This window comes from Cervus elaphus, chromosome 27 (assembly GCF_910594005.1).
Source record: "Cervus elaphus chromosome 27, mCerEla1.1, whole genome shotgun sequence".
Taxonomy (NCBI): Eukaryota; Metazoa; Chordata; class Mammalia; order Artiodactyla; family Cervidae; genus Cervus; species Cervus elaphus.
Window position 1 is genome coordinate 55035305 of NC_057841.1, and position 23532 is coordinate 55058836.

The 23532-nt window shown below is 40.0% G+C and overlaps 1 protein-coding gene and 1 non-coding gene across 7 annotated transcripts in view; both read left to right on the forward strand.

Moving 5' to 3' along the window:
• Positions 1–23532, forward strand: part of DCC (DCC netrin 1 receptor) — a 1228196-nt gene that overhangs the window by 805068 nt on the left and 399596 nt on the right. The gene's annotated exons all lie outside the window — the stretch shown is intronic.
• Positions 11626–11698, forward strand: TRNAE-UUC. The gene has a single exon. It is a non-coding gene; the product is annotated as a tRNA-Glu (tRNA).

The following is a 23532-nucleotide window of genomic DNA, read 5'->3' on the forward strand; positions in this document are numbered from 1 at the left end:
ATAAGACCAATCTTGAAAGAGCAGTATTACAAAGAAAATGAGTGCACAAACTCTGCTCAACTTGGCTTAAAAATGCATCTTTCCTCCCAATATCTGGTAGTAACATCGAGACAGCTCACGTGTCTTTCTTTCCATCCTTGCATCTGTCATATCCTAACGACAACAGTGACATCTGAAGACAGGTTGTTATCACCTTTCACCATTTGCAAACCATTCTTGTGAATCTCTATTAATAATCATTATTCTCAATGCACCAGAATTTTCACTTTCCCTTTTATTTTCTCTCTTAGCTGCATATTTTTTTTAGAATTATTGTTATTAAGGAATTTGTTTTTGAGGGGGGCCCTACTGTTTGCTGTGTGGAACGTGAGATCTTAGCTCCCCAACCAGCTATTAAGATTAAACCCAGGCCCTTGGCTCTGAGAACATGGAGTCCTAACCACTGGACTGCCAGGGTGTTCCCAGGAAATTATTTTTAAAAATATATATTTAAGTCTGCTAAACTCAGAAGAAAGGGGAGAGAAAAAGAGGCAGGAATGAAGCATGGGATTCTCATGGTTTCTTTCAGCTGAGATGACTTGCCTCTTTTAAGGCAATCATTTTCAAATGTTTAGCTTCTTCTTGCATTTACCTCTGTATTTCTAAATAATAGAAATAGCTGTTGTGTATAGCTCTTACTTTTAGATATTACACACCGATTTCTATTTTGGCAGATTAATGCTTCAATTCCTCGGTACCTCACAATTTCTCTCCTCCATTACTTTGTGTGTGTGTGTGTTTACTTTTAAATTGGGGCATAATTAACAGCAACAAAATGCACTAAACACTTCAGTGTTTAGTTCACTGAATTTTGACAGCTGCGTACACTTATGTGAAGTGTTAGTTGCTCAGTTGTGTCTGACTCTTTGTGACCCTGAGGACGGTAGCCCCACCAGGCTCCTCTGTCCATGGGATTCTCCAGGCAGGAATACTGGAGTGGGCTGCCATGCCCTCCTCCAGGGGATCTTCCCGACCCAGGAATCGAACCCAGGTCTCCTATGTCCCCGGCATTGGCAGGGGGGTTCTTTACCACTAGCGCCACCTGGGAAGTCCCAGGTTTCGTATAAGTGGACTCAAACAATACTGCCTCTCTTCATCAGACTTCTTTCTCCTAACCTCATTTTTTGAGGGCAATCCATGTTGTTATGTGTACCAATAATTCTTACTTTATTGCTGAATACTATACCATTGGTCACAATTTGCTTATCTGTTTTTTATTGCTAGTTATTGAGATTCTTTTCTGATTTTTTACCATTATCAGTAAAGCTGTTGTGGACATTTACAAATAGGTTTTTGTTAGCATATTTATTTTCACTTAAGAATAGAGTTGCTAGACCAAAGGAGGTAAAGTGGGAGGTAGGATGAACTGGGAGATTGGGATTCACACACACACACTCACACACACACACACACACACACACGCACACACACACACACACACACACACACACACACACACACCCACTCACTCACTCACTCACTCACTCACTCACTCACTCACTCACTCACTCACTCTTGATACCATGTATAAAATAGATAACAAATGGGAACCTACTGTATAGCTCAGGGAACCCTACTCAGTGACCTAAATTGAAAGGAAGTTCAAAAAAGAGGGGATTTATTTATATGTATGGCCGATTTGCTTTGTTATATAGTCGAATCTAACAACATTGTAAAGTAACTGTACTCTAATAAAAGTTAATTTTTAAGGAATAGAATTGCTGGGTCATATGGAACTCCAAAATAGTTCACCAAAATACTTAAAAATCAAATACCATTTTATAATCCCTCCAGCAATATATGAAATTTTTATCCATATTATTCAATATTTGCCATTTGATTTTAGACATTATTTCTGATCTCTTTGCAAGTCATCTGTATTTCCTCCAAGTTCCCTTTTACATTTTTTCCGTCTCTTTCATGTCAGAGATACTCCTGTCAGAGATACTTCTAGAATTTAGGCTACCAATGAATACTTTAAAGTGAAGCACTAAATATTTTGTGAAAACATTGTGTATGTAGGCAGAAAGATCAAATCTCATGCTTCCATTTAGGACAGTCACATGGCCATCTATCTTTTAGGAGTGATCTTCAAAATAATAGCTTCTTTTAGTCTTTACTCTGTTGTGGTTCAGAGTCCCCAAAGTGAAATTCTCTTCCTTCTCCTTTCTATTTATCAGTCTGGCTCCGAGGTTTTGGAGTCAAGTGGGTGAAGAAGTGTGGAAGTTCTCCTTTCCAGGGGGCAGATTTTATGTAATCTTTCCGTCTCCCATCTCACACTTTATTCCTCCTCTTCTCTGTTGCTTGGTGTCCCAAGTCTAGAGCTTTTCCGTTTTAATTGCTGCACGGACTCCACCTCTTTACCCCTGCCCAGGTTGCCTGAGGACAAATAAGGTGACTGTGTTAGGGGAGGAACAGAGGGAAGTTGGTGTGCTTACACAAAGCTTCAAACAGTTGTCCTGCTTGCAGCCCATACCTTGCCATAGGCCTTTCCTAGTATGAGGTTATCTGGGTTCTGTGGGGTGAGTCATTTGCTTCCTGCAAATGTATCAAACACACTTGAGTTTACTCCTCCTCTCATCTGCTAAATCCTGAACCATACTGCATCCATCTTTTCTTCACCTTTGATTATAGATGTTTTCCTGCCTTCCTAAGTGATAGCATTTCTTCCTTGATTTCTATGGTTGGAGGTCTTAGTGTGGTGCTAATTTTTAAACTACACAGTTTTATCCAAGACATCCAAATTACTCTGTAGTTAAGCCTTGAGGGAGACTGAGTTAGAGGAAAAGTATAGTATTTGCTGATGGAGAGTGAATGTAGAGTTTCTGAAGATCTAAGCTTAATGGGGTCACTCAGTTCATTTTCAAGACTACTTAAAAGACTGCTTTAGAAAATGACACAGAGGAACTTCAGAACTTTAGAATAGGGGTGGTACCCAATCCCTCTTCATTGCCAGGAGGATGTTGAGGGTAAAAGTTCAAACAAAGGATATAGTCATCTTTTAAAATGTAAATGAATTGCAACACCAGCATACTGTGCTTGTCCTATCTTTGAAAAAATGAAAATAAGTATGTTCACAGTATTTCTTTATTCTGTCAAACAGGCATTGAAAACCCATAATTATATAATTTATTAAGGAAAAGTAACTAATAAATACTGTTAGAGAAGAATGCTCAGTTGAGGGATTGCTAGGCAAGCGGTCTTAGACTGTACTTGGAAGGATGTTGAAGTTGTTTTTCACTGACAAAAGTAAAAACAAGTTATAAATTAAGCTCATTGGAAACTACAGGGAGAATCCAAGCTGACAAATTATTGACATCACATGAGGCTGCCAAGGAAGGATGTGCCGAAATGACACTTGGATGATCTGGCTGCATGAGTGATTATTGATGAGCAGGATCAGGGAAAATTTCCCCCAAGTCTCAATCAACATACATAATCAAGAGCCTCTGACATGCTAGTCACTGTAGGCTATCAAGAAACTCAAGAACACCAGTGATTTCAAGAAAGGTTAGTTTGATTGGAGAGGCAGATTCAAGCAAAGAGATGTCATAAAGGAATGTGTGTGTGTGTGTGTGTGTGTGTGTGTGTGTGTGTGTGTGTGTGTGTGTGTGTGTGTGTGTGTGTGTGTGTGTGTGTGTGTGTGTGTGTGTGTGTGTGTGTGTGTGTGTGTGTGTGTGTGTGTGTGTGTGTGTTTTCGCGCATGCGCACTCAGTCGTGTCCGACTCTTTGCAACCCTGTGGACTTTGCCAGCCAGGTTCCTCTGTCCATGAAAATTTCCAGGTAGGAATACTGGAGTGAGTTGCCATTTCCTACTCCAGGGGATCTTCCAAACCCAGGGATTAAACCCATATCTCTTGTGTCTCCTGTTGCTGATTGCCAATTAAGTGATACAGATGGTAAGAACTACCTTAGCTCTGAAGAGACGAGTCACACTTAGACAGAGAATGGAGTCTACGCAGGAGAAGCAGAATTTGCCATTACTCTTAAAAAGGAATCAACATGGATCAAAGTGGATGTTCTAAATTGTGTAAGCCTGTTAAGGAACTTGGAAGCATGGTATCATCTCTGAGTTATTGTGGGGGTTTTTGTAGCTACATTATATTTTGGCGGAGATAAAAAAGCCTGCAGTTCACCACTGTCTAGTAGAGAGCAAGTTTTTTGGATACTTTTGTAGTGAAAATGTGTTTTCTTGCCCTGCTTATGTGCATATTTGCTCATCTTTGGCAGCATGATCACAAAGCTGAAGACTTTGGGCAGATGGAAGCAGTATCATCTTCAATTTTTGTATTTTTTTAAATAAGCAAATTTCCCAGGGAGAAATCAAAGTCGAGGAGGAGTCTAACCAGTGATGTGATGATATGGAAAACACACCTGATTTTAAGCCTTGACCAGTTTTCTTTGATGTGAATATAGTCACCATGGCCAATCTCAAGAAGGTTACTTCTTGAGTTAAGGTTACTTGAGGTTACTGAATCCTGACATGGGGACAGTTGGGCATACCTGACTGTCCGGAGCTGGTGGTGCAAACTCCCTTGAAGCCATCAGACTTTCAGATTCCATGCAGAGAAATACAGGCAGGGATGGTGTCAACATTTAACGGTTTCTTTTTTCAAGTCTAATTCTCCCTCGGTATATCATTTTTCCTCCTCAGATAGATAGTTATGGTGACAACATTATAAAAGTCAAAGATACTTTATCCCAATATGTATCTTGCTCATTTAGGCTGTCAAATGCAATTTAGCTTGTTATTGATAGCAGCAGTGCCTTGCTGCTTGAGTAGGCACATGGCAGGGATGTGAAGTGCAGAGAGGTGACAGGGCCTGATGTCAGCGCAGGTGTGGTGCAGCTGTTTGTTATGGACTCACTTCTGATACAAGCCTGTCATTCCAGGGTTCTTCTTCTGAAAACAGGGACAGTGATTCCAAAACCCTCCACTGATTGGTGCATGAGTGCTAAGTCATTTCATTTGTGTCCAACTCTTTGTGACCCCACGAACTGTAGCCCGCCAGGCTCCTCTGTCCATGGGATTCTCCAGGCAAGAATGCTGGAGTGGGTTGCCATGCCCTTCTCCAGGGGCTCTTCCCGACCCAGGGATTGAATCCACGTCTGCTGCATCTCCTGCATTGGCAGGCAGATTCTTTACCACTGAGGCACCTGGGAAGCCTGGACAAATCAGCTATTTACCTGTAAATGAGTGAAGCAGAATAATCAAACAGTGAATGATCGTCTGGTTAGAGCCTCTTTTACTAAAGGCCAAACAAGATTCCGTACTGACTTCCTTCTTCTAAACTTCCACATCCGTGGGCATCCAATAGCCCTCTTAGCTTCCACGTGCTCTTCATCATTTTCCTGCTTTCTCATGGGTTGCTGCTGTGCTGCCCGCCGTCACATCGGACAGAGCCTGGACCAAAGTACAGCCCTCACTGCTCTCGTTGATGCCCCAGAAGCTCCTACAAAGACCAAGATGGGGCCCTAAGCCATCCCAGATATAAAACCATCCACACAAAGACATCTGAATGTAATGCCAATGCTGTAAATTCACATTATCCCTGAGACTTTAGTGGAAAACCCAAGTGCTGTTTAGCCTTATTAGCTGTGTTCCTTCTTTTTTGCCGAGCACCCTTTTAGAAGATTCAGCAGTGAGTCCTCAGGATTGGACTGAATCCTCTGGCTAATGGACTTTGTATGCCTTCTGTTTCGGGAATTGTCCACATTTGTGACTTACTGCTTCTCTGGGGATATTATTCTTTCTCCAAGATTCTCTTTATGAGATCGCACCCCTGGCTCCATAGGTCACACAGATTTTGTAAACGTTGCAGAGGAGATGAGAGAGGAAGCAGTTTCTCCACTCCACTCCATTCTCTTTCTTTCCAATTAACAAAGGGAACAGAAGAATACACTGGGGTTTTGGAGCTACTGCTCTCCAAGACTTGTCCACGAGTCTCCAAAACTCCCCATTTAGGGAACCACCCATTCAGGACAAATCTAGGTGAAGCCAGAGGTCAGAGCCAGGAATGCAGCCACAGTGCCAGTGATGAAGAGCTGGGGGAGAGGAGTTCCATTCAGAGTTCAGCTGCTGGGGTCAGGAGGAAATGTGACTTGGGGTGGAAAGAATAATGAAGAGGACAGGTCATGCACATTGTCAGCATATTCCTGGAGCGCCAGCTAGGTTAACAGAGTCAGGCAAGGTGGGTGTGTGAAAAGAATTTATTATAAGCCAATCATACACAAATATGAGCAAAGCAAGTTAAGGCTGCCTGTCTCTTTTGAGCGTCTGATTTGAAAGATGTATCTACAGTGGATGATATTTTGCTGTGCTGAGTGTTTGTTAAAACATCAGCCTATGTGTTGACAAGGCAAAGGTACGTTAAATATCTTTATGGATAGTCAGTCCAATAAGGCAGGACGTACACTTAATTATAGTCATTTAATCGTGTTTTTTTCAGCTTTAATTATAGTTTTATATGATCTAAGCTTGATTTAACTGAATAATAATGAAGTAGCATTTACATGCTGAGTTTTCGGACCCTGTAGGCTTGTGAGTTTGACTCTCAGTCTGAATGTATAAGCCTGTGTAAATAAATGCTTTTCATGAGGATCACATTACTAGAGCTTCACACTTCTTAAATGGACAAGATTTGTTTGCAAGTCATTGGAGATGCAGAGATCCACAGAGCTACCTTGAGTGACCCATTTTCTACCCACAAATCTGGATTTTGCTTATCCTGTTGGTAGATCAAAACCTAAGGACCCAGTGAACGGCTTATCTTTTAATTCAGAGTTTGACTCTAGGGTGAGAAGACTCTAGTTAAAAGAAATTTTTTTTGACACTTTTCAGAGTGTTAATTTTTCTTAGAGCGATTTACTTTGTGCATATACCTGACCTAGAGATTTCAAAGAAAAGACATACTAAACCCCGTTTCTGACCCTGTGACTAGCAATGGGCTTGCAGGAACAAGAGTGACATTCTCCATCCACGAATGTAGGTGATGTTTGCAAGCATTCAAGGCGACACTGAAAATCCTATCCCTGTGTTTCCTGGCAGCCGATTCTTACTCCTTCATGTCAGGGTTGCCCCTGTTGTCACTTCCTCGGGACCCCTCTTCAGCACGAGTACTAGATTGTTAGGGGTTTGGTGAATAGGCAGCGTGTCTGACAAGGAAATAACACCAGGGACTCATAACTGCTGGAAACTCTCATTCATTTGTTTTTGCTGGTTGAGGATGTGTTTGTGTAGTGGTGTCTCCACGTCTGTCTGTTCAACAGACGTGTTCCATGAACCTCTGCTTCTCAGCCTATTTGACTGACATCAAACCTATGCCATTCTCTCAGGCTGAATTTCCCTGGTAGAGGGGACTGGCGGGGGGAGGGACCACATTAGGGAAAAAGCTCTTCCAAAGATGATGTACCTTGGCAACCTTAAGCTCATGAAATGAGAGGAAGGAAAAGACAAAATAAGAATACGGGAAGTCAGGATTCATCCTACAAAACTCTTTCGTTAGGGTTTGTGAATTAAAGGTCACATAGCAAGAATGCCAGCTAAGATGTCATGTTTATTCTATGAAGAAAAGACAATGAAATATGGCATTTTGACTTTGACATCCCTCATCTCAAGTCTGAATAAGATTCTCTAGGGATGTAGGAATCATTTTTCGTGTCTCTAGTGAGTCTTAGTCCACTCTTCCTCTTTTGATGTGGTTATGGTGAGGACTACTGCATGCAGGGCTGAGAGCTGCTTTCAGCTGAGCGACGTTTTGTGTATTTTTTTCCTCCCCCAAATGTTCCCAAAGCTCTTATATTTATTTATATTTGTTAGCTTGCTTGAATGGGGGAAATAGTTTTCAGCAATCCAAAGACGGCTAAATGAAATAACAGACTTTCACTTCCTAAGGGAACATTTGAGAGTGATTGAATTGCTCTCAATCTACAAGCCATTCTTTTACACCATTTTCTACTTGACTAATTGATTATGACAGGTGTCACCTAAGCTCTGCTGCTCAAGCTGGCCTGATACTAAGACAGAGGCAGAGCAAGCAACCTCTGCTGATGAAATAGAAAAGCTATTCATGGGTATTTTTCTTATTGATTTTTCCAGTATGTGATGTCAGTTAATTACTGAGAGCCAGTCACTGAATAAATATAAGTGGTCATTATGACTGTATTTTCAATAGATTTCTCTTTCAACAAACATGATCAGTGATTTGTTCCTTTTGAGTCAAACAGAAATTGAACTCTCTATGGTTGTAAAATATATGTAAGCACTAGATACAAATATATGCCCATAAAGAGTAAAACTCCATGTGATATAGATACAGGTGTGTTTGTGTGGGCAGAGAAGGAGCAACACACATAATTCCCATACTGTAAAGTTGTAGTCATTATACCGAAAAAGGGGGTTTCCAAGACATGGAGTTTTTAGTGGAATATTTCTTCAGTTTCACAGCATGACCAAAGAATTTTGAGAATCTGCTTTATAGTGAGTGAAAAGGGGACATGAGGAAGCTTTGGGGGTTGACAGATAGGATCCATTTAGTGATTCTGATAGCAATTTATGGGTCATGTTCATATATGTGTCATGTTCATATATCTCATCAAGTTGTATACTTCAACTGGGTGCAGTTCATTGAACAGAAATCATCCCTCAATGAAGTATTTTTTAGTTAGAAAAAAATGTTACCTCATCGTTTAAACACTATTTGGAGAATTACCGTAGGCTTACCACGTCTCTGTTGTTTTTGTTGCTGTTGTTCAGTCGCTAAGCATGTCTGGCTCTTTCCGATTCCATGGGCTGCAGCACACCAGGTTTCCTGTCCTTCACCATCTCCAGGAGCATGCTCAAACTCATTCCATTGGGTCAGTGATGCCATCCAGCCATCTCATCCTCTGTCGTCCCCTTCTCCTTTTGCCTTCAATCTTTCTCAGCATCAGGGGCTTTTACAATGAGTCAGCTCTTCACATCAAATGGCCAAAGTTTTGGAGCTTCAGCTTCAGCATCAGTCCTTCCAATGAATATTCAGGGTTGATTTACTTTAGAATTGACTGGTTTGACTTCCTTGTAGTTCACAGAACTCTTAAGAGTCTTCTCCAGCACTGCAGTTCAAAAGCACCAAGTCTCTAATAATGTTAAATCCTTTGTGCATGAATGAAAAATTAATTTTTCTCAGAATATACTCTTAGGAGGAACTGAATTAATAATATCCATGATATATGTTGAATGTTGAGGCTCAAAAGGGCTATCCTGAAGACAATTGAGACATTCTCTAGTGGGCTTGGTGAGCTCCACTTTCCTAGGAAAAGGAGAGCAATAACTGACCTTTCTGGAATTTTGCATCTTGACCAACATAATAAATTGCTGTAATAGTTTTCTATTTCTGCATAAAATATCACCATAGACTTAGCAACTTAAAATCACATGCCTTCATTACCTCACAGAATCCATGGTCAGGAGTCCAAGAACAGCTTTGTTTTGAGTTTTCTGTTTCAGGGTCCGACCAGGGTATATTCCAGATGCTAGTCATAGTAGAGGTCTCATCAGATGTTTGACTGGGGAATGGCCCATTTTCATGCTCCGAAGTTGTTGGCAGAATCTGTCTGTCTGTGGCTATAGGAGCAAGGGCCCCATCTTCTTACTTCTCATTACCCACTGGCTGCTCATTTCTTCAAGGCCAGCGGAAGATGATCTGTTTTCAGTATGCTAAGACAAAGCTTGATAAACTTTTACGTAATAGTAAGAGTGGCTCAGTGATAAAGAATCTGCCTGCCAGTACAGGAGACAGAGGAGACGCAGGCTCAAGCCCTGGGTCTGGAAGATCCTCTGGAGGAGCAAACGGCAGCCCACCCCAGTATTCTTGCCTGGACAATCCCGTGGACAAAGGAAGCCGGCAGGCTGTAGGCCATGGGGTCACAAAAAGTTGGACACAATTCTGAGCAGGCACACAGTTATGAGAGTGAGGACTCCCTCACCTTTGTCCTATAAATTAAGGGAGTGCCTGTCTCATCAACTTTGCGATATTCTGTTGACGAGGAGTCCAGCTGTGTTCAGAGGACATGCAGTTAGTTACCTGAGGTCATGTAGATCACCTTAGGGTAACGTCCACCGTAGTCATTTTGCAGAGGGCTCCTGAAATTAATAATTCTTTAGTAATATATTTAAATAAATAATGTATCTTTAAGTTTATAAATATATATTTCAGAACAATTTAAGCAGAGTATGATTTAATTTTAAATAGGATTATTAGTACCTTTAAAACTTGATTTAATTTAAATGGGTTTGATTTTTCTACAAAATCCCATAGATACTATACAGAATCAGACACATCCTTACAGGCTGCATCAGGCCCCGAAGGAGTTAACGTGTCTCTCAAACATTGTCATTTTCCTTCTTCCTCATCCATAAAATAAGACCTGTAATTTGCAAAACGAATCTGCATTCTTGAGCAGTGACTGAATGAAAAAAACTGAGTATTTTAATAATTAGCCATTCAATTATCTTATGCTTGCCTACTGTTTGTAAAATCAAAAACATAATATAAAATAACATAGATCATAATATTAGTTACAGATGTCAGCTTCCTCCTTTTTTTCCTGAAGAAAAGGTGTTAATGAATTACTCTAGACTGATTTCTGACATAATTGCCAGGACTGTACAATATATCATTCTACATTTCTGCCAGCAAATTAGCATCTGTGATTCATACAGTGGGAACTTACTTCATTCTATCATGTACTAAATAAACGTTGCTTAGGTTTTCGAAATAACAGGTGGCTCTATACCTTATAGACTGAAAAGAATTTACAGTTCTGTCATTGAATTAGTGAATAATTCAAAGACAACACTAACGATGTGCCTGTGGGTTCACAGCAAAATAAGGCTGCAACTCTGACAAGCTACTAAATACTGCAAATGCATCAATAATTTCCACCTAGGAAATATGACTTTTAATCATTTTAACTCCTTTTTTCTACCTAATATATATTTTTTTCCTGACAAGCACACAACACTCAGCACTTAATATTCATTTTCAAATACCAGGAAGGCAGCTACAGATGGCGTCAGTGTTTGTAATATTCTCTGCGCTTGTACATACTGTATCATATCAATTGCAGCCACGAGCTGGGGTTTGCAGGCATTCTCTGCCACTTTATCGGTGCCCTTGGGTGTATTCCTGAACCTCTCATGATGCAAAATTACAGGAGAATCCCCTTACAATGCTCACTGATTTGCACAGTACCTGACACATAGTTATCATTCAGAAAACAGTGATGAGAGGCTTCTGTGGTGGCACAGTGGTTAAGACTTTGCCTTCCAGTACAGGGGTTATGGGTTCGATCCCTAGTTAGGGATCTATGATTCCACATAGCTAGTGGCCAAAAAAAAAAAAAAAATATATATATATATATATATATAGAAACAGCAGAAGCAGTATTGTAACAAATTCAATAAAGACTAAAACAATGTAAAAAAGTGATGATACAGTTTCTTATCACAATAAACCTTGTTGGCCATTGTCTATATCATTTTCCAGCCTACATTCTCCCCCTGGGGCTGCAACTTGAGAGGCAAAAGCAGGAGTGTGAGGGAATTCCCTGGTGGTCTGATGGTTAGGACTCTGCACTTTCACTGCCGAGGACCCAGGTTCAGTCCCTGGTCAGGGAACTAAGATTCCACAAGCCATGTAGTGTGCCAAATAAAAAAAAGAGAGAGAGAACAAAAAAGCAGTAGCGTGTTATTTCTAACTGTGCACCTTTCTTCAGGGATCAGGAAGTTATTTGGACTCATCCTTCCTGAATGGAAGAGGCAATGAGAGTTTATGTTATTAGACTTGTCTTTAAAGTGAAGAAATGGAAGCAGAAGATTAGTGTTTGGCCAATGGAGTGCACTGGTGAAACGGGCATGAGTAGGCACCGTCTGGTGATCTAATTCCTGGTTATCTTTTCCTCTTGGGCATCTCCTTTATTTAACAGAAGCTCATAGGTGCTTCCCATGAGTCAGGCATTATTGTGTGTGCTTTGCCAGTTTTCACTTGCTTGACTTTCAAGGCGGGGTTAGGGACTGTTGTTACCACGCACCGTGTGTGTAGGTGAGGAAACAGGCAGAGAGATGAGGTTTCCTGTGTGATGACGCATATCTGTGACGTCACAGGACTGATTGGGGTCTGGGATCTGTATTTATTTATTTTTGCTTGGAAAAATATTTGCTGATGAAAAATATGAAGTTGATTATATATTTTTCTTTGATTGCATCCAAATAACAAATTATGTTTAAGCAGGAAGAGCAGAGTTCACACACACACCCCAAGAGGCCCTAGTAAAATAGTCAGTATGACATAGATGGATCACCCCAGAGCAATACTTATGTAGCCCTTATAGACTTAGATACGTATATTAAAGAAAATGACTTTTAAGAGTCACGCTGTCACTTCTTTGGGAGTTTTATGGAGGCTCTCCAGGAACACTTACAACCTAAAAAAAAAAAAAAAAAACTCTTGCTCAGCTGGAACAAAGTTGTAATTGGAAGCTGTGTCTTTAAGACCACTGAAGAATTATTAGAGATATCCTCATGGTCAAGTGACGTGCCAGACCTGGTAATTCACACTTCAACCCCCCTGCTCCTCAACAGTGGATGTCAATTCAGATTACACAGATAAATACAGGAGCCCTTTCTGGAATCTGAATTTAACCAATGTCCTGTGCTGCCTTTCATTCTCAGACTGATTTGTTGATTTTGTTTGTTTGTTTCTCCCTAGGGATCAAAAACATATCAAATAGTGCCTAATCTCCCTGTCCCGAGGTCATTAGAGCTTCTGCTCTGTTTAACATTGAATCAGTTAACAAGAAGGGCAGGAGAATATGTGCTCCAAGAGGGAAGGTAGTTATCTTGTCTAGTAGTTTTCCGTCCCCTAGAACAGAGCCTGATACTTGGCAGGTGATCAGCAAAAATGTTTTAAGTGAATCAAAGATCAGATGGATAGATGAATGAATGGATACATGTATGAATGTGGTATGTACCTTTTTTCTCAAGGGAGCTTTTAGTCTCCGGAGACAAACTGTAATTCAGATGGATAAAAGGTTTTATGTCTTTTTATTCCTTTCAGATTGTGTAAGGAAATTTTCCACATATAAAACTATTTCAGTCTGGGTGAAACAGATTTGCTCAGTTTTAAAATATATATTAGAAAAACATATGCTAAAATCCAAATTAAACAAGCTTTTATCTGCATGGCTCAGTCTCAACCCAGATTCATTTAGCAGAGGTGAAAATGAATTCTTTCACAGAAATTATCTTGCCAGATTTCAGCATGACATTTCCGTATGGGTGGCATTTTTATGAGAGGAAGCTGAGAAGGAGAATTCAGAATGGGGTGGGGGAGACTGTTGAAGGTGTCCTCATCTTAAGAATGCCCCCCAAAATAGCAGAATGTAAAGAGATCAATAGCATGCTGAGTTAATAGTAAGGATTTAGAAGACGAGTTTTTATTTTCTTATCATCATAAAAAACAATAGCATGTTTATATTTTTAAAACAGTGGGCTATTCAATTTGCTCAAAAAAAAAAAAAAAAAGAGGAGACAGAGTGGATATACTCAACAAGGGGAACTAATCGAGAGAGCAGAATGAATTTTTGTATAAAGACTAATGTATGCTAAGGGGAGAGGAGGAAGGAAATGTCACTGTGTGGTGATGGAGGCGGTTGGATTATTAAGATTGAAAAGGCGAGGTCTGAGGATGGAATTTCACTGAAATGTATAAAACCAAGAAGGATATGAAGTGTGGCCATTGATTTATTGAACAAATCCCAGTATCCTACACCCCAAGGATCTACTCAAAATTTAGAAGTGGTTGTTTTAGCAGGAGCTATAAATATGTTACATAGCAGATAATAAATTCAGAGTGTAAATGGCACGGAAGCTCCCTAATATGTCATTATGATAACTTATGAGATCTTTAATACATATCTCTACATTTTACCATTGATATCATGAGGGTTAGTCAAATGCTCGTATAGCATGGTCCCTGGTGAACCATCCGCCAGAGAGAAACCTGCCACACTTGTTACCTAGTTACATATAGCTTCCTTTTGATGGGGTTATTACAGAGACAAATGGCAATGAAAGTGCCTAGTGACTTACATTTCCTATTTTTAATGGGCTAAAAATTGTGAAATGACCTGAATACAAGCAAATTAGGAAGTAAGAGAAAAAGAGTATGTAAGCATAAGTATCCTCCAAAACAACAGCAATAAAACTAAACCATGTTTCTAATCCAAAATACATCAAGCAGGACATAGACAAAAGCAAGCGTGTGAAGTGAAATTCAAAATTATTTCTCATCAGCGATAGTCCGAGATGGGGAAAAGCCTTAGGGGAGAAAGAAGCTGAAGTTTCTGACCAAAGTAGGTTTTACCCATTTGCTGGAATCAAATTGCTATCTCTAGAGGGCACATTATTTTATGTGGAAGTTCCTCCTGGGTTTAGTGATCCAGGACATTCTTCCCTGGACCAGCATGGCCTGTGATATGTGAGTTTTTAGAAACATATCTTTAACTGCCTGGATTTAATGGATTCCTCTGGTTATTTAGTCCTTTTATCTGAATCATTGGTATGCATATGTTCTCCTCAGTAAATTTTACTGGGTGTTGTCTTGACTTCCATCAGCCAATCCTTATACTCATCACTTTATCCCCTCCCCATAGTTAATACATTTATAAAAAGTAGGTCTTCCTATCTATAATTTTTTTTGAAGTTTTTATTGGAGGATGATTGCTTTATAATATTGTGCTGGTTTCTGCCATACGTCAATATAAATCAGCCCCAGATACACATATGGCCCCTCCGTCTTGAGCCTCCCTTCTCCCTCCCACCCTGTCCCACCCATCTGGGTGGTCACAGAGGTGGGTGTTGAGTTCCCTAGTCACGCAGGAAATCTGTTCTACCTTTGGCCGTGTATATGTTTCCATGCTACTCTCTCCATTTGTCCCACCCTCTTCTTCCCACACTTTGTCCATAAGTCCGTTCTCCTGTCTGCGTCTCCATTGCTGTCTTGCAAATAGGTTCATCAGTACCATCTTTCTAGATTCCGTACACCTGCAGTAATATACAATATTTGTCTTTTTCTTTCTAACTTACTTCGCTCTGTACAATAGGCTCTAGATTCATCCACCTCATTAGGACTGACTCAAATGGGTTCTTTTTTTTATAGCTGAGTAGTATTCCATTGTATATATGTCCCACAATGTCTGCATCCATTCATCTGTTGATGGATATCTAGGTTGCTTCCATGTCCTAGCTATTATAAAAAGTGCTGCCGCAAACACTGGGGTACATGCATCTCTTTCAGTTATGGTTTCCTCAGGGTATAAGCCTGGTAGTGGAATTGTCCTAGTTTTTTAAGGGATCTCCATTCTGTAGTGGTTCTATCAATGTACATTCCCGCCAACAGTACAAGAATGTTCCCTTTTCTCCACACCCCCTCTAGCATTTGTTTGTAGATTTTTTAACGCCCATCCACATTTTTTAATTTTACTGCTAATTACTTTAGGGCTAATTACTTCTCATTTTCTTACCATCCTCGATGGCGTTCCCACTCTTTCCTGAGGAAGCACACAAAACAGAGTTACCCAGGGTCCGATCACAGGCCATAGAACCCACAGTGATACACACGTCCATCTCCTTACCACACAGGACAAGCGACCTTCGTGAGGCTCCAGGTCCATGCTACCTGGGAATTCATCAGGCCAGCCTTTCCATTCAGTCACTGGTAATTTTACTACTAACAGCTATGAGCGGCTTCACAGTTTGAAAAAGAGAAGGAAACAAGGATCTAGTTTGGCATTCGAGGCGTCACTCCCTCTGATGAAATACAGAGTGGACACACAGCAAGACCGGCGCCAGGTGAAACGGGCGCATCGGCGTGAGTCATGTGTGCCCCGGCTGGGGTGACGGCTTCTGGATTGATGGTTGCCGCCTGGGTGCTTTGTCACTCAGCCCTGTGTTTGGGAGTCTGGGTGGTGCGCATCCATTTTACCCTCCTCGATTCATCTTTCTACACGAGCTGATAAATGCTCACTCTGACCACACTAAAGAGTCCTGAAACCTAACATTGCCCTTGTTCATTTTTTTTTTTTCTTTTTTTAATTCTTCACTCAGAATGAAATGGTGTACTCCTAAAAGATAAGCATTTTTTTTTTTTAAATCATGTGTTTCAGCTTTTTAAAGAAACACCAGAAATAAGAGCATTAGGGCTGACCCAGCAACTGTAATTAGAGCAACGGCTCTTCCTTCCCTTTCTAAATAAACTATTTCTATATACTGTGATTTTTTTTTTTTTTAGATTTACAGAAAGTTATAAAGATATGGCAGAGTTGCTGTATACCTTCACCCAGTTTCTCCCACCGTTGACATCTCCCATTACCATGGTATATTTCTCAAAACTAAGAAACTGACATTTGTACATTACTATGAAATAGACTCTAGAGCTTATGTGGATTTTGCCAGTTTTTCCATTAATACTATTTTTCTGCCTCAAGATCCAGTCCAGCATACTGCTCTCATTTAGATGTCATGTCTCCCCACTCTATAATGGTTTCTGTCTTTATTTTGTTTTTCTTGACCTAAGGATCTTGAATGATACTGGCCAGCTATCCAGTAGACTCTCTCACGATCTGGGTTTGTCTGAAGCTTTCCCCACGATTTAGACTGAGGTTATGGGTTTTGAGAAGAAATATCATAGAGGCATAATGCCCTTCCTATCACATAACATCAGGGCTACGTGATCGCTACCCTTCATCACTGGGTATGATAATTTAAGTAGTAAACTAACTCTGCCAGGGTTTTACCATGAAGTTTGAGCTTTTCCCTTTGCATATACTCTTTTCTTTGGAAGCAAGTTACTAAATCTAGCTCATTTTTGCCTCTCTGCCTCTGTTTTTTAATATTTACAATCACCTCTATGACTCAGATCTAGCAGAATTACATTGCATTCTTTGTTAATTCTCTAACACATAGAGAATTATTGTATAAGGCAGTATAGCCTCGTGCTTTTATCTGGGTAGGGGTACGTCCTCTTCTGAGAGCACAGAATGATTGCTCAGAGAGCCTTCACCAGGAAAACTTTTACAGTTCCCAAATTTCTGATCCCTTAACTTTACCCAAGAGACTTAAACCCCAGAAGAGACAGTTGACATATTTGAGTTACGACATAGGAGGGTGGCAGAGAGGACCAAAGATGTCTCCTCTGCTTCATCTTGTTTTGGGGTTGTTTATTTTATTTTCTAGTCATCCTTCAGTGGATTTATTTAAAATGTAATATTGTGATCTCTGTTCAGACACCTCTCGAGAAAGGAGGAAATGTTCATAACCATACCTTCATGCTTACTAAGAAATAGCTACAGAATCCCAAACTATGTTTGTAATATAGAAATGTTTCAGTAAGTGTGGCATGGAGCTCTGAACTCTGTGACTTTGTTTCCCTCTGTCAAAATATTTACTTGTGAACAGAGTATATCATTTACTCTTAGCTTTACGTAACCAAAGGTGTGAGAATGATGGTTTCTTTCTCACTGAAGCTTAATGAATCTTTGTATTCCTGAAGGTGAAGGTCACAGTACTTTGTATTTTTATGTTAACATCCATTATATTGAAATAGTTATTTTTGGTGAAATTAATTGTTGCTAGGAGTAAAATAGATAATTAATAAGGACTTACTGTGTAGCACAGGGAAATATATTTAATATTTCCCTTGTGATAACCTATTAAAATAATAAAAAAAGAATATATCTGTGTGTGTGTGTGTGTGTGTGTAAAGAGAGAGGGAGAGAGTGAACCGAATCACTTCACTGTATTCCTGGAAGTAAACAACATTGTAAATCAACTGTACTTCAATAAAAATGTAAAAACTAAAAACAGTAATTTCTCTGAGGAGGAGATAAGAATAGAAATTTTCAAATATATTGAAATAAAAGTTATATACTAACATTACTGCCCCATGCTCTCAGAATTTGTTTCTTGGTTAGTTTAATTGATTTGTGACAGCTATTTGCATACCAGACAAGCCAATCCTTTGTAATATTATTAAAAATATTGTCCCAGTTTGTCATTTGTATTTCAGTCTCACTTACTATGCTTTTCCATACAAAAGTTTTAGTTCCAGTACAGTCATATTTATCAAGATTTTTCTTTGATTTCTGTTCTTGTCATATTCTTAGAAATGCCTCCTCCTCCAATAGCCGAGTATATGAGTGTATTCCCCTCTGTTTTTCTTGAGAAGCTTTCAGGATTTTTTTCACATTTATTTCTGCATACTCTATTCTGGCCTGTTGTTCTTTATGTACCCTCTTTGCAATACTGCACAAAAAGTTAAGCATCTTATTCAGGATCACACAGAGACCATGTCACAGAGCCCTGTTTGACTCTGGTGAACCCTTGCAGTCTCATTGTCGGAGCTGTCTCTCAAGGTGGAGATTTATGAATCTTTCTAGTGTAAATTTCCATCCTAAGATTGTACCTTTGCTCAACATAGACACTGCTGATGTTTATTAAGATGGTAAATAGTCACAACAGGGGCTAGTGCCACCTGTCCTCCTCTTCAGTTTTAGACTCTGTCTTTAACAGAATTCAAAGTATTTTATGAGCATCATCTGCTGTGTTCCGTGTCTTCATGGTCATATTAAAGAAGAAGCATGTTCAGGCTACATTTGACACTGGGGGAAAAATTCAGAGTCAAGAAGTGTAATAGTAAGGTCAAGTAATCAATAGTGACCTTGACACAGAATTCCACTGTTTTGAGCCTCCCGTCTTCAACAGTGACCCTAATTGGGCTACCCCTGTGGCTCAGCCGGTAGAGAATCCGCCTGCGATGCGGGAGACCTGGGTTGGGAAGATCCCTTAGAGGAGGGAAAGGCTACCCACTCCAGTATTCTGGCCTGGAAAATTCCAGGGACTGTATATAGTCCATGGGGTTGCAATGAGTTGGGCACGACTGAGTGACCTTCACTTTCACTTTCTAATTCCGAACTTCTTCTGTATCATGTTTTCTCTTTTATTAATTTTAAAGTCTCCCCTTTTTTACTGAGCTTTGGCTATATTGGGTCTCCATTGCTGCATGCGGGCTTTCTCTAGTTGCAGGGAGTGAGGGCTACCCTCTGGTTACTGTGCTGGGAATTCTTATTGCAGCGGCATCTCTTGTTGCAGAGCTCTAGGGCGCACAGGCTTCACTAGTTGTGGCTCATGGGCTTCAGTAGTTGTGGCACATGGACTTAGGGGCCCCAGGACATGTGGGATCTCCCCAAACGAAGGATGGAAGCCATCCCCTACATTGGCAGGTGAATTCTTCACCCCTGGACCATCAGGGAAGGCTGTCATTGGGTTCCAAATTCAGTCTCAAATTTGGATGAGTCACTTTCAAAGGAAAAAGGGGAGGGGGGAGAGAAATTTCTTAAAAAGTAGAAAAAAGAAGAGAGAGAAGAAACAGAGAAGTTATTGTTGCTTCCTAGGATGATAAAACCTTAATAACATCAACTTTAGGGATTAACCCATTTGCACTCTTGCCCAGCTACTAACTGATGGAGAATATAGGCTGTTTCCTAATTGCAATCCCAAGATTCTTTTTACTTTACTTCAGGAAAAAAAAAAAAAAATGTCATCCATCCTTCCTCTTACTTGATGCTGGTGAACATGGAACACAGGTCAAGCACATATTGAGTTGGCCAGAGAGTTTGTTCAGGTTTTTCTGTAAGACGGTGTGAAAAACTTGACCCGACATTTTGGCCAACCCAGTATTTTGCTGTATCTTGTGTAGTAGCCAGGAGTCAAACTTAAAATAGATGCTTTTATTATGGTGAATGAATACCTGTATCTTATGTTTCAGAATTTTGCCTGCCTTTTGTTATTTTTGAATTATTGGATAAATTTACCAACCATAATTCTAATTGATATGGGTCTTTAGGTAAGTAACACACTGAATGACTGAAAAAAAATACTAACAAGACTTTTTAAAAAATCTACCTTTTCTGTAAGAATTAATATTGTTTTATTTAGAGTGACCAAGGAGAATACTGGCATGATGCATATTCACAATTTATGATTATGTAATGAGTCTTTATTACTTAATAAGTAATCTCTAGTGGTTATTTCTTTTGTTTTTTTTTTTTTACTTAATGGATTTGGAGAATATAAAGCTTCTTTTTTGGTTTACAGCGTTACTATATTTTCCTCACTTCAGTACACTTTGAAAAGAAAAAGAAGGAGCATGCATGAGTAATCACTTCACTGTGGTTGCAATTTCTCCACACCCACCATCTTCCTTCCCAGAGAGGGGACTAGAATAGAAGTATATAGGCTTAGAAGGACACATTCAAATAAAGACCTATGGTATAGACCAGGAAACTCTATTCAGAGCTCCATAGTGAACTGTATGGGAAAAGAATCTAAAAAAGACTGGAGATATATGTAAATATATATTCATTTGTTGTTGTTTAGTCACTCAGTCATGTCCAGCTCGTGACCCCATAGATTGTAGCCCACCAGGCACCTCTGTCCATGGGATTCTCCAGGCAAGAGTACTGGAGTGGGTTGCCATTTCCTTCTCCATATGTGTGTGTGTGTGCGTGCGTGTGTGTGTGTGTGTGTATAACTGACTCACTTTGCTGTATACCTGAAACTAACACAACATTGTAAGTCAACTATGCTCCAATAAATTAAAAAAAAAAAAAAGGGAGAGAGATCTAAGGAAGCATCATCAATGTCCATGCTTTGCTCCCTGTTGTTCTGTGGTGGCTTCATAGCAGTGAGATCAGGCTCTACTTGTATAAACTTGATTGAAATAAGTACTAATTTATCTTTGCTTCATGCCCTCCTTTATTCTTTTTTGGTTTTATTTCCCTTTCTTCTGGTAGCTATAAAATTCCAAGGTGAGTAGATAGAGGTTAGAGCCAAGTATGAGGCACAAGGATGCTCAGTAAACCTCCACATCCTGCCAGTTCCCTGGCCTTCAGTGCCCCCACACCCACTCTCACCCTGTCCATAGGAGACATACCATCAGGTCAACCTTTCTGTCTAAAACTCTGATTCTCAAAGACAATTCTATCTAAAGATAGAGAAATTTAAAAACCATTATTTATTGAATACGAAGTATATACTTGGGACTGTGCTGCCCTTAAAATCCATCTCTCATCATCACTTAACCCTGCATATTAAATGTTTTGGATCAGTTTTTAAATGTGGACAATAAACTTTAGAGAAGATAAATAACTTCCCAGTTCACATAAATTTAAAAAAAAAGAAAAAAAAACCAGAAAAATACAAGTCACATAGTCACAAAGTTTCAGAGCAGAGATCTGACATCTTATCTATTTAATCATGGTTTTCTAGTCACAACCATTTGTTTACATAAATGATGGATTAACCACCTCCAAAAACTGCCTGTGGCCCTTCCTGCATTTTGGATAAACTCTTTAAAAGATATTTTCCTAATTAAACAAAGGGGGAAAAAAAAAGCATTAAAAGCATACAATGCATGTGTTTACATATATACAGTGTACAGCTTTGACTAAAAATATTCATTCATAAAGGTGCTAGTTGACCAGTTCACCAGATACTATTTTTTCTTCTCATTTTGTCTTTTGAAAAGATTTTAAGCTCTGAGAGATATAGTTACCTCTGCTGAGATGATAACACTTTCCAGAATTTGTTTTTCTTCTTATCTCTTTGTGTGGCCATAGGTAATTCTTCTTAGCATACTACTTTGGTCTGGCAATTCTCTTTGATGTACAGTCCTGGGATAAGCATCACATTTCTTATGATAGATCCCCAGATCAGGACAAACCAGCTTTCTTGGCTTCTTTTCTGCTTCTTAATGAAAGTGTTACCGTTCTTGGAAATATTCCCAGATAAACATACCTTTTACGATTGTTTGGCACATCATTGGATTTCAGAAAGATTTTTCCCTACTCCATTTGATGCAAAATACAGTATTCTCACCCCTAACCTACATTCCCTGGAAACCTTCCTCTGAGTTCAGTTTTTCACTCTACTTTGTAATTTATTTGTTGTTGTTGTTGACTTGATAAGTTGTGTCTGGCTCTTTTGTGACCCAGTGGACTGTAGCCTGCCAGTCTCCTTCTGTCCATGAGATTTCCCAGGCAAGAATACTAGAGTGGGTTGCTATTTCCTTCTCGAGGGAATCTTCCCAAACCAGGGATCGAGTCTGCGTCTCCTGCATTGATAGGTGGGTTCTTTACCATGAGCCACCAGGGAAGCCCTGATAATTTATTAGCAGAGCAGTAATGAATAACATAACTAGTTTGCGGTGATAGCTCAGTCCCCGTCCTGTACCTAATCTCAAAGACTCATTTTTCACGGTGGTATAAATGAAGTAATTTCATCAAGTCTCAGTTCAGTTCAGTTCAGTCGTTCAGTTGTGTTCCACTCTGAGACCCCATGGATTGCAGCATGCCAGGCCTCCCTGTCCATCACCAATTCCCAGAGTTTATCCAAATGCTAAACATTGTAATTTCACAAATTTGCAAAGCCTTTCATTTAACTAACACTGCAGGAATGCATTGGATGCCTAGGATATGACTACACTGTAGTTTAGATTTGGAGATTAAACTGTGGTGAATGGTTTAGACTTGGTTCCTACTCTTCCCAAGCATCTTCTTTAGGATAGGATGCCAAAGCATGACTGGACCATGGCAGTGCTGCGTAGGAAGTGTCCTGAGGGGCTGCTTATTCTTATCTTGAAAGCTCAGCAGAGGCACCTAAGCCAGGATGGGGGTCAGTGGGGTGACTCCTAGGCTGAGCTCTGAAGAAGCCCAGGTCAGAGCCGCGAAGCAGTTGGGAGGAGGAAGGCCATCCACCTCAAGTTCAGCACTCAGAGGTAGCAGAGGTGAAAGCCCCAGGTTTTCATGGGATCCAGAAAATTCAGCTTGGAGAGCTGAGAGGTAGCAGGGAACCAGGCCTCCAACCCTGAGGCCTTTGGACACAACTCAAGGCTAGCTCCTCCACCCCAGAGCCCTTCAGCTTTATCAGGCTTACTGCTGTCCAAGGCAACTGTAAAAGTAAACTGGGATGGAAGGCACCATGCTGGAGGTGGGAGGAGATGGGTCCTTGAGGCAAAGGAGGGGCAGGGAGATTCCCAGGCCCGCCTTCCTCTCTGGAATCCGGAAATAGATTGAAACAGGTCTTCTTCACCTCTTGCCTTGCACATCCTCTTCCCTCTGTGAAGATCGAAGTCAGTTTATGACTGAATGCATCCATTGATTTGTCAAAGAAAATTCCAACATGTATCATTCAATTCTATAGCACTAATACTATGGACAGTTTATACATTAATCCATTAAATAGGTTTCTGGGAAAAGACTAGAAATGGTTTAGTAGAAAAGTGTGGTCTGATTTCTAAACAATCGCCCTGCCAAAAAATTTAGAATGGAACTTGTTCATTGTCTTACATTTTATATAACTTTATAATTGTCTTACATTTTATATACCTTATGTCT